The sequence below is a fragment of the Zea mays genome, chromosome 4 (genome assembly GCF_902167145.1).
Source record: "Zea mays cultivar B73 chromosome 4, Zm-B73-REFERENCE-NAM-5.0, whole genome shotgun sequence".
Lineage (NCBI taxonomy): Eukaryota > Viridiplantae > Streptophyta > Magnoliopsida > Poales > Poaceae > Zea > Zea mays.
In genome coordinates, this window is record NC_050099.1 from 188,111,521 (window position 1) to 188,123,709 (window position 12,189).

Consider the following 12,189-nt stretch of genomic DNA (forward strand, 5'->3'; position numbering starts at 1 on the left):
GTCCTCCCGGCTACGTTCTCCTGGCTATGTCAGAAGCAGGGTCTCGAGGAGCGAACGCGGGTACATGTAAATGGCAAGGCCGACTGAGCCGAGGAGCTCCTGTGCCTCCGGGTTAGGGATACCTCACTCATCACCTGCCACGAAGAATGGCCCGACTCGAGAAGCCACCCTATTATTGACAAGCCAGGACGAACATGCAGATGGAAAGAAAGGAGAGTACGACTCCATGCAAGAAAGACAAAGTGTTCAGGCCTCAACAGCCGCGGTGAGACGCACATCCAACAAGAAACTGTTCAAACAAGAATTAGGCGCCGCCTTGGGAAGGAGCCGCGCCCTCAGCTCCATCCCCGTTGTCGGTGGGGTCCATCTCGGCCTCCGGTAACGTCGCAGGGGGAAGGATCTCCGCCTCAAAGGTGGTCGCCAGCACCGCGCTCGGACCCGCGGCGACCGCGTCGAGCTGTTGGACCTCCGCTAGGGCAACATCGTCTTCGTCAGGAAGACAGTACCCCTCACTAACCCGCTCCAGGTCCACAACGTAGTGGGAAGCAAGCACGGCGAAGGCCCGCCTGACGCCGTGGTGTAACGCTTCGCGGACTCTGCCGCGCGCGTGATCACCCAAGGCTCGAAGGCGGCTCTGAGGGGAGCTTCCTGAAGGGACGTCGCCGGAGCCGAGGACACGATAAAAGTCCGAGACGGCCTCGGACATAGCCGCAAGGTCCGCACCCCTCTGCTCGGCAGCTCCGGCAAGCGCCTCAGCAAGCGCCTTGGCGGACTCGTCAAGGGCGGACTCAAGCTCTGCAAGCAACCAGGAGAAATACCTCAAGCACAAGCAAAGGAAACGGACAAGAAAGAGAACCAGGGAGGACCAAGACGTACCTCCGGCTCGGGCACGATGCTCCGAGGCCGCGACCTGGGCCGCGGCTAAGTCAGCCGCAAGGGTCTCGGCACGGCTTTCGGCCTCGGCAGCTCGGCCCTGAGATCGGTCCCGTTCCTCGACGACCTGGGCGAGCTCCGATCGCTGCCGTTGCGCCTCCGCACGCGCTGCAGCCGCCTCGGCTCTCAGGTCGGCGCAGAGCAGCTGGAGGTCCGCCACCTTGGCATCCTGCTGGGAAAGGCGCGCGGTAGCCCCGGCGAGCGAGGACCTCAGGGATCGCAGCGAGCCCCAGACATCAACCTCGCGGCGGATGAACGACGACTTGGCGGCGCTCCGGTCCGACAGATCCTGGGGAAAGGAAACAGGGCGTCACGACGGGTGTCTCGCCCACAGAAGGAAAAAAGGTATGCCCGAAACCGCTACCTGGAGGATTTTGGGGACGTCTCTGCAGAAAACCTCCAGCGACGACCGGAGCGACCCCACCGAAGCCTCTGCGCACTCGCAGAGCTCACCCCAGGACTGGTCCTCCTGCTCATCATCGAGAACGAAGACGGGGTCCGAGGCCCCGCGGGTCTGGAATCGGAGCAACGGGCGCCGGGCCTCGGGGCTCCGCCGCACAGCGATGAGGCTGCCGCCCGGCTGGACGGACTGCGCGTCCACGCCCACCTCTTCTGAAGTCTTGGGCGCCGACGCATCAGCCATCCCGACGCTGGCGGCAACTGGACGCCCTTCGACAGGGACGGCGGCAACCTCGGCGGTGGCAGGCGCCGGCATGACCGGCACGACAGGCGAACTCAGGGCCGCGTGGGCGTCAGCCGCCTCCTCAACCACGATAGCCGCCTCGGCTGAAGAGCCGGCCTCGGGAGCCCGCTCCTCAGAGATTGGCGACGCCCGAGCCCCCAGTGGTGAAGTACCCCGCGAAAGGGTCGGTGGAATGGCGCTGGCCACACAGTTCGGCGCCGTCTTGAGGGCCTTCCGGGGTGCCAGGTCGGTCTGGCCATGACTTCGCTTGCTGGATATAAAAAAAAGGAGAGGAGGAAAGAAAGATCACGACCGAGACATATGAATGGGAAGCCAAGACGAAGACATTCTGAGATACTCACCCACTTCGGGCCATGATCCATCGCGCCTGGGGGAGCCTTCTTGGATCCCGGCTCCCGAAACAGCCGCCGAGGTCCGCTCCGCCGGCACCTTCGGCACCACCCTTGCTTGGGGCGCCCGGGAAGCGGATTCCCCGGGCACGGCCGCGACGACTTGAGGGTCACCCCCATGCGCCACCGCCACGAGCGGCGGCCCCTGGGGAACAGACGCCTTGGCCTGGACCACCGGAGCTGCCTCAGCTCCTCCGGTTGAGGGGTCAGGTGACCTCTCGGTTCGCCCCCGTGCCTCGGGTCGGGAGCCCGACGCGCCGACTTCGGGGGCTGACGGAGTCGGCCCGCTCGGGGGCTGGCTCGACGGCTCCTGGCCACACCCCAAGCTGGGGCTGAGGCCGAGACGGGCGGCCATGTCATCCTCTTCATCATCATCATCGTCATCATCGTCGTCGGGCGTCTCTGGCGACGGCTCCCTCGGGAGTCCGTCCCTCTCCTGCTGGCGACGGCGCTTCTCCAAGGCGTCCCGAGCCCGCCTCCGCTCGCGGGCCCGGGCCTTCTCCGCGTCCTTCTTTTTCTTCTTCTCCTCCGCGGCGACCCGCCGCGCTGCACGGTCCACCGCGTCCTCCGGGACCCGTGGCTGGGAGGGTTTGTGCCACCCCACATCCTAAAAGGAGGGAAGAAAGGAACCCGGTCATAAGGACCCGGGGCGACCCGATATACGAAGAAGGAAGGAGCGAACACTCACCAAAGTCACACACCCCTGGTCGGGGCGCATCCGAAGCTGGGAGTATGCGTGGGGGTCCGGCTTCCCCATCGCAGCCGACACCCGCCATTGGAGGGCGTTGAAGGGGAGAGGATCAGGGGACATTCGTGAGCCCTCCCAGTCAGCCTCCGGGGTCATCTCCCAGAGCGGCAGCCGCCGCTCCGCCAATGGAAGCACCCTCCGATGGTGGATAGCGGCGATCACTCCCGCAGCGGTAAGTCCCCCCTCCCGCAACTCCTTCAGGGCTTGGAGAAGGGGTTCGGGATTCTTCTGCCTCTCGTGCGGGGTCCCGTGACGCCAGGCGTCGGTGGCAGCCGTAACCACTCGCTGGGAAAACGGTGGGAGCAACTCACCGTCATTCCGGAGGTAGAACCACCGGCGCTGCCACCCCTTGTTCGAAGACGCAAGAGTGGCCGGAATGTACTGCAGCGCCCGCGACTGCCTCAACAAGAGAATGCAGCCGCCGGCCCGCACCGCGGCACGGATCCTCCTCTCCCCCGTCGACAAGGCGGAAGGCTCAGCGAGGAAGAGATGAGTCCACAAATCCCAATGAGGAGCGATCCCCAAGTATCCTTCGCATACCGCTACGAAGATAGCGGCCTGCGAGATGGAGTTGGGGGAGAGGTTGTGCAACTCCACCCCATAGTGGAATAGGATGGCCCGCATAAAGCGGCCCGTCGGCACACCAAATCCCCGCTCATGGAAGGAGACGAAGCTCACGACATACCCCGGCGGTGGGGACGGAGCGGCTCCGCCCACGGGAGGAATCCACTCTGGCCGCTGCTTGTCGGTGAGGGGGCGGAGCAAACCTTCGCCGACCAGCTCCTCCAGATCACTCGCCGTCACCATGGAGAAGGGCCACGGATCGCGCGGGGGGATTATGGTCACTCGATCCGCCATCACCAAAATGGAGAAGATGGCGGCGCGGGGGACAGGGAGAGCGGTTTCTCTCTTCTCCGACTAAAGTTTCCCGGGTTGCGAAAACCTAAAGGGAAAAGAAGGGAGCAGAGCGAAGAACCGTCACCGGACCCCCTCTCAAGTATATGAAGGCCAGGGCGAAGCCGTTTCCAGCACACCGCCTGGACCGGACGTGGGATTCGAAAAGCGCGAAGCGGTACAGCCGTTCCTCAAACGGCTCGCGCACGCGTAACGGCCGCCTCGCCAACCACTCGCCCCGTCGCATGAACTCCGCGGCGGGACACGCGGCGCCTCTGGCGGGAGAAGCGCGCGACGCTTCACCTTCGCCGTAATAACCGCGTCAAAAAGAGGTACGCCACGTCATTCGATTTCGTTTCCTTTTCCTTTTTCCTCTTTCTCTATCTCTTGCAACAGGGACCGGGAAAGGGAGATACCCCGAAAAGGATCCTTTTCCGCGAAGGAACCGGGCTCCGAGCCCCCCCTACTGATCAGGGGTTCGAAGACTGGCCCTCCGAAGGGTTCAACAGTCGCCTTAGATCGCGTGGGCCCGACACCCACTACTGGTCAGGGGTTCGAAGGCCAGCCCCCCGAAGGGCTCCATGGCCGCCTCAGGCTACTCGGGCTCCGCGCCCATTACTGATCAGGGGTTCGAAGGCTGGCCCCCGAAGGGTTCACAGTCGCCTCAGACACCGAGCGAGGGATGACCAGGGGTACGTTCGATACATAACCGAGGCTCGGGCTGCGCTCCCGAGGTACCCTAGGACATTTCCGAGACCAGCGGGAACGATCTTGTAACGGAATCCCATCGGAGGGAGGCATCGAGCCCTCGGACCCCGTCGCCAGGGGACCGGGTCCGGCAAATCACCCACAGGTACTTTTGGGCGTGCCTCTGGGCCCCTAGCCGACCCCCAACGAACGGGGCACGGACGCCCACTCGGATTACCCGCTTGCAGCTCACCGGAGACACCATGTTCGGTGCCCATCGAGGGTAACATGGCGCACTCCCCCCTCCTCCTTGCGGAAAGGCGACGTAGGGGCGTATGTAAAAAGTCGAGTCTGTCCCTGATCGTCCTCTCGCCCTGTGCAGAGGCTCGGGGGCTGCTCTCGCAAAAACCGGCTCCGGCCAAACCGTTGACAGCGTCAACATACCAGCCCGAGAGCTTGGGCCCCGACCGTGCACCCGGGCTACGGCCAGTTCGCATGAGGGAACGACCAGACCAGCCGAAGCATTACGCAAGGTATTAAGACCTCGAAGGAGTGTAACCACTCCTCCGAGGCCTCGGGGGCTACACCCGGCGGGTGCGCTCGCGCGCACCCACCGGAACAAAATGCAACCGAGAAAGGCTGGTCCCCTTGCAAAAAAGTGCGACGAAAGCCTCCAAGCGAGTGCTAACACTCCCTTCGAGGCTCGGGGGCTACTGTCGGGGACCATAATTAGGGGTACCCTCAAGACGCCTAATTCTCAGCTGGTAACCCCCATCAGCATAAAGCTGCAAAGGCCTGATGGGTACGATTAAGTCAGGGATCAGTCCACACGAGTGACTCGATCACGCTTCACCCGAGCCTAGCCTCGGCCAAGGGCAGCCGACCTCGAGAGACTTCCGTCTCGCCCGAGGCCCCCCTTTTTACGGCGGACACATCACCGGCTCGCCCGAGGCCTTGGCTTCGCTCAGAAGCGACCCTGACTAAATCGCCACACCGACTGACCGAGTTGCAGGAGCATTTAACGCAAAGGGTGAGTCAGACAGACAGTCAGGCCTTGCCAAAGGCGCCACGGCGAACTCCGCTCCGCCCGACCCCAGGGCTCGGACTCGGGCTAAGACCCGGAAGACGGCGAACTCCGCTCCGCCCGACCCCAGGGCTCGGACTCGGGCTAAGACCCGGAAGACGGCGAACTCCGCTCCGCCCGACCCCAGGGCTCGGACTCGGGCTAAGACCCGGAAGACGGCGGCTCCGCCCGACCCCAGGGCTCGGACTCGGGCTAAGACCCGGAAGACGGCGAACTCCGCTCCGCCCGACCCCAGGGCTCGGACTCGGGCTAAGACCCGGAAGACGACGAAACTCCGCCTCGCCCGACCCCAGGGCTCGGACTCCGCCCTGGCCTCGGCCAAACGACCTCCGCCTCGCCCGACCCCATGGCTCGGACTCGGCCTCGGCAACAGAAGACAGACTCAACCTCGGCTTCGGAGGAGCCCCCACATCACCCCGCCTAGGGCACAGACCCGCCACGTCAACAGGAAGCGTCATCATCGTCCTACCCCGAATCGACTCGGGTCACGGAGAACAAGACCGGCGTCCCATCCGACCAGCTCCGCCGGATGGGCAATGATGGCGCTCCACAAGCTCTGTGACGACGGCGGCCCCCAGCTCTCTTACGGAAGAAGGGCGACGTCAGCAAGGACTCGACCGCTCCAACAGCTGTCCCTCCGCCAGGCTCCGTCGCACCTCCGACAGCCACGACATCACGCCAGCAAGGTGCCAAGACCTCTCCGGCTGCCACATTGGCATGTACCTAGGGCGCTAGCTTTCTCTCCGCTAGACACGTAGCACTCTGCTACACCCCCCATTGTACACCTGGATCCTCTCCTTACGACTATAAAAGGGAGGACCAGGGCCTTCTTAGAGGAGGTTGGCCGCGCGGGACCGAGGACGGGACAGGCGCTCTCTTGGGGCCGCTCGCTTCCCTCACCCGCGTGGACGCTTGTAACCCCCCTACTGCAAGCGCACCCGACCTGGGCGCGGGACGAACACGAAGGCCGCGGGACTTCCACCTCTCTCACGCTCGACTCCGGCCACCTCGCCTCTCCCCCCTTCGCGCTCGCCCACGCGCTCGACCCATCTGGGCTGGGGCACGCAGCACACTCACTCGTCGGCTTTGGGACCCCCCTGTCTCGAAACGCCGACAGGTATGAATCTATTTTATTTGAGCAAAGAAATAATCATGATGTATTATCTGATGTTGCTCAACTTAAAACTGAGAATTCTATGCTTAAGAGTCAAGTAGAAATGATAAATTTAGAAAAACTTGCTCTAAGTGAAAAATATGATATGCTATCTTATTCTCATAATGAATTAGTTGATGACCATATCATGCTTAATGTTGCTCATGAGGTTGTAATTTCAAACTTAAATTCATGTGAACCTCATTCTTGCACATGTGCACATTTAGATAATATATCACCATGTGCTAACCCCTGCTGCTCAAAAGAAAGCAAATTTTTGAATGAGCATCAAGCTGCAGGATCAAAAGAAAGGAACAAGAAAGCAAAGCAACTAAGGAGAAGACGCATTGCTCAACCTCCTCAAGATATCCACGGACGCGTGGTGAAGAAGCTTGAGACGGGAGAAACCGCAGCAAGTGTTAAACTCCATAAGAAGGATGTTCCTAAAGCAATAAATGAAGAAATCAACATGAACAAGGAAAAAGGTAAAAATTCAATTAGTCATGTTGTTTGCACTGATCATCTCTCTATGTCATCCAAGAGCAAAAAGGGAAGAGGAAAAAGGAGGTGCTTCAAGTGCAAGGAATTAGGTCACTTCATTGCGTCTTGTCCACACAAAGACAAGGATGAAGGAATGAGGAGATGCTTTGGATGCAACGATAAGGACCATATGATCACTTCATGTCCGCTCATGAAGAATCAAAGACGTGCACCCTCCAAGATGACCCTCACTAAGCAAAAAGACAAACAACAAGTGTCAAGTCAGGTTGAGCGACGCTTCTGCTACATGTGTGGTGAGCATGGTCATCTACCTAAGGTATGTAAGAAGGGTAAGGTCCCTAAACAAGTAAATTTATCTCAATCGTATTCGCTTAGGAGACCCAAATCATACACTTGTGCTAGATCAGTAATGAGATCACCTAGAACTAGCACAACTGCTATTTGGGTACCAAAGGCCCTTTTAGATGAACGTTATGGACCCATCTCGAGATGGGTACCAAACTGTGCCAACTAGACCATGCAGGTGCCTCGAGATGGACTGGAGACCCTGGGAGAGCTTAAGATGGTTAATTCAAACTCTATGCTTAAGCTATCAATTTTAATGTCTATTTATTGACCCAAGGTTGAATTATTGTGCAATACTAATCCCATGTTCATCTCGAGTTAAATAAGTTGTAGATGTCCTTGATCATTATTGGTGAATCAAGCGAAGGACTTTGATGAGAATCTGCAACTTGCTCTCCAAAGGACGGTACCCGTGTATCTTAAGTGCATTATTTCTAATCAGCATTGCTTTTAAGTTGGATTGTCGTGCTATACCTATCCTTGGAGTAGTTATGCTTTTGAGATTGCTTGTGTTGAATATCTTTCAATTAATGATCCATGATTTTCAAGATCATAATCATGCTTGCTTAATCGTAACTGTGTGCTTTCTAGGGAATATCTCTTGAATCATTCAATGGGTAGCTTTTCATTTGATATATCCACCATGATTAACTCTCTTAGTGTATGTGGATAAACATGTATCTTTTTGTAAGTCATGCTATGTGTTTTTTTTAATGATTAACCTATGTGCAAGCATGATAGTTTTGTTTAGTCCATGATTACTTTGTCTTGGTACTCTGTGTATACCAAAACAAGAAATCCATGTTGTGTCTCTAATGCACCCTCTCGAGCTATGAGGTGCATGAGCAAAAGGAGCCCTAAATTGGTGACAACAGGTGCTCTCACTACACACTACCTAAAAGAATGAATCTCATGGCATTCAGGTAAAAGGCAAAGGTATGGAGAATGGAACTATGCAATTTCATTGAATATCTTGAAGTTCCGTTGATTGTGATCATAGCTATGTTCTTGCCTTTCAATTGGTAGTATCTTGGCTTAGGTGCTTTATGCTTTAAAATGTTGTTTCCTTTGGTGTACCTAAGAAAATACTTCTTAATCATGGTGTGCTTAGACATTGTGCTTTATATGTATGATCTTGTCGTTTTTCAATTGGTATATGTGTTGCAATGATCATCATGTGTGAAGCGTGTCTTGGTGTTTTTAAATGTTATATATCATGAGGCATGCATTGTTTCCACTAGTCATAAGTTGTATTATCTCATCTATTCAATTGGTATCTTTTTGTGATGTAATTGATATATTATGCCTAGACCAAGGTATGTTTTCCCTTTACTTCTGAGGATGCTAGAATGTGCAAGGTGCAAGTCATTCAAATACTTGATGCACAACTTTAGGGGGAGCACACATAACTTGTGTCTTTTGAGACTAACTGTTTTTTGAGTGATCCTATATAGTCTCAAGGTGGAAAAGGGAAGATGAACAAGAAATGGAGCGATCAGGACTTGGGTACCTCCACAAGTCGAGTAATTGGTATCTAAAGTTGTGAGTAATTACGTATTTAAAGGTTGCTCGTGCTCTATAATAGTTGGTGATCCTAGATGCTTATCTTTAAATATCATGGAGCTATGACAGTGATGATTTTTCAATTGGTAGCCTTGGTAGTGTGCTTCAATTGGTATCTTTTGGTAATCACTAGAATAGAAGCTTCATCTTGTGCCACAATACTATAACTTGCTCTAAGTTTTGTATCTTAGCAACAAGAAAAGGTCAGGATAAAGGATCAGACATAAGTGTAAAGGAGCTCCCTAGAGATAAAACTTTCAAGATGGAAATCTTGAATTGATGACAAAAGGAACTCCGCCTACTTAGATGGAAAGTACACCATAACATGGTAAAGGTACAAAAGGAGGTATTGACCTTTTTGCGTATTTGTACCTTAATTTTTCTCCAATGCTTGTGTTGCATATGTTTAATGTGTAAGGGGGAGTAATGTTAGAGTGTTGCATTTTCCCTGCTTAATACCCTGCTGTCCCTTGACATCATCCTATGTTCTTGCTTGAATATGGTTTTGGTGTTTGATGTCAAAGGGGGAGAATTTGTGCATTAAAGCTTACCTCGACCTGAGAGGAAAGCTTATCTTAAGGGTGAAGATTAATTTTTTGTGTGCTAAAGGACTCAAAGGGGTTTCCTTGAGTTCCTTTGATCTTAAAGAAAAATGTGTTAGTTTGTTGATAATACTTATCATATGCTTCTTGTTGTATTATATGGTGATAATGCAAAATTAGTGCTTCCATTGATATGAATCAATTGGTATCTACTGTGTTTATCCTGTGATAGATATTCATGTGGTTCTGGCGCTTTAAATCGGTATCTTAATGGTGAATAGTGGTAGGTTGATATTCCTATGGTATATTTATTTAATTGGTGTTTAACTCTGATTCTGTGCATTTGTGTGTTATATGCATCACGGTTTGATTCTTCACACAATGCATCCCACAGGTGCTAAGGTGTAGCAATGCTTCGAATTAGCCTAAGTATGTGCATTTTGGCATTTAAGGCCAAAGTTAAGATTTTAATGTAAGCACATATTTAGGGGGAGCATTCTATAAACTTAGAATTCAAAATTTGTGCTTTAAATCTTATTGTTGTGTAAGCTTTAATTGTGTTGCCATCAATCACCAAAAAGGGGGAGATTGAAAGCTCTCTTGTGGGTTTTGGTGGTTTGGATGACAACCCAATTAAAGGACTAACAAATGTGCTAAGTGTTGAACAGGTGCTTAATGCAAAGCTAACAGGGTTCAACACAAGTGAACAAGTGTGATGGTCCAAAGACTGGATTATCTATAGATAATGGACATCACAAGTAAGATGGACATTGCTTAAGTGAGACTTGGTGTGCGTAACTCAGAGACAACCGATCAAGCCAAGGATGGAGGCAAGAAGAGCTTCGAGGTATCGAGTGCACGGGAGAAGGTCAAGGAGACCAGGAACCCAAAGCCAGGGGTGAAGAAGAAGACTTGCAAAGTCAAGGTTGATCGAGTTAAGAAGACTTATGGTGCATCAAGGATCACTACATAAGGCTCAAGATCAAGCTCGAGAAGTGAACGGGGGTTGGGGCTCAGATATGTCAATCTAGATCAAGTCAAGTTGACTTGATGGTTTAGAGTCCAACATCGACCTCAAACAAGCCAAATTGGGTAAAACGATGAAAAAGGTTAAGTATGTAAGGTTTGAGTGTTCAACCATTTTGCATACACCTCTTACTACAAGTTTGGTGCTTTGGTTTGCTCTCTAACTCTTTCTGTAGAGAAAGTACCATTCTGAGCTCTGCTGGAGGAGAAACAGAAAAGCTAGGAGAAGAACAAGAAAGATGTAAGTTTCTAGGAATAAATCAATTGGATTATACTCTAAATGTGTTTGTTTAAGTCTCAGGAAAATCCTCCCAAAAGTTGAAGTCAAACGGAGAAAGAACGGAGGAAAAAGCACTTAGTGTGCTGTTGGCTGGTGCACATGACAGTGAATAGTAGCTGTCCGGTGCACAGGACAGTGAATAGTAACTCTGTCCGGTGCACAGGACAGTGAATAGTAACTGTGTCCGGTGCACAGGACAGTGAATAGTCGCAGCGTCCGGTGCACAGGACAGTGAATAGTCGCAGCGTCCGGTGCACAGTATAGTGAATAGTAGCCGTGTTCGGTGCACAGGACAGTGAATAGTGACCTGTTCGGTGCACAGGACAGTGAATAGTAACCTGTCCGGTGCACCAACGGCTAGCTGTTCCAGAGAAGGAAACTGTCAATCAGATCCGTTACTGTTCACTGTCCGGTGCGCCACCGGACAGTCCGGTGCACCCGCAACCAGGGAAGGCTGGGTGCTTCCAAATGAAGCTCTAACGGCTCCTAGGCCATTTGGGGCTATAAAAGGGACCCCTAGGCGCCTCAAACAACAACACAAGTGCAGCCAACAATTGTATACATCACTCGGATCGATTCTCTCTCTCCCTCTTGTGTAAATCTCTCTATTTTGTGTGAAGGCAAAGTTATAAGCCTTTAGAGAGTGGAGAGGTGCTGCAAAGAGCTAGAGCAAAGTCTTGAGCGCATTGTTACTCTACCGGAGTGCTGTCAAAAAGATTGTAAGCAGCCGCGGCTTTGTTGTAACCCAACTCAACATAGTGGAAGGCTCTATCTGTCATACTGACAGATCTGAGCAAACGGAGGAAGGAGTTGAAATAGACTCCAAGCCCAGGTGTGGCTAACTCCAACGAGGACTAGGCAAGCATTTCAGGCTTGGCCGAACCTCGGGATAAATCCCTGTGTCTGTGTGCTCTGCTCTCTGCTGTGTGTTGTTTCTCTGTCTTATTTGTTGTTTATACTTGCACTTCAATATTTATATGTGGTATAAGTTGTCTTTGAAGTGCAGGGTATTTTAAGACAGGAACTTCAATTCTGTTGCAACCTACTCGAAGGGTCTTTCATTCCACTGCGATCCAGTCTTCGAGTAGAGTAAGAATTTCCAGTTATAAAGTGATTAATTATTATTCGCCTATTCACCCCCCCTCTAGGCGACATCCAGATCCTGTTCCCGGGCATAGGGAACTTTCAGCTGCCATCAGCTTACTCCTCTATGTCACCTGTAGATAGCGTGTGGGTTTGATTCCTGACATTTTCTTGCAAATTCGGGGGCGATTTGGGGCCCCTGGATGGCGAGGATTTGAGTGGATTTGAGAGTAACAAGTGGAGGTGGAATTCTAATCT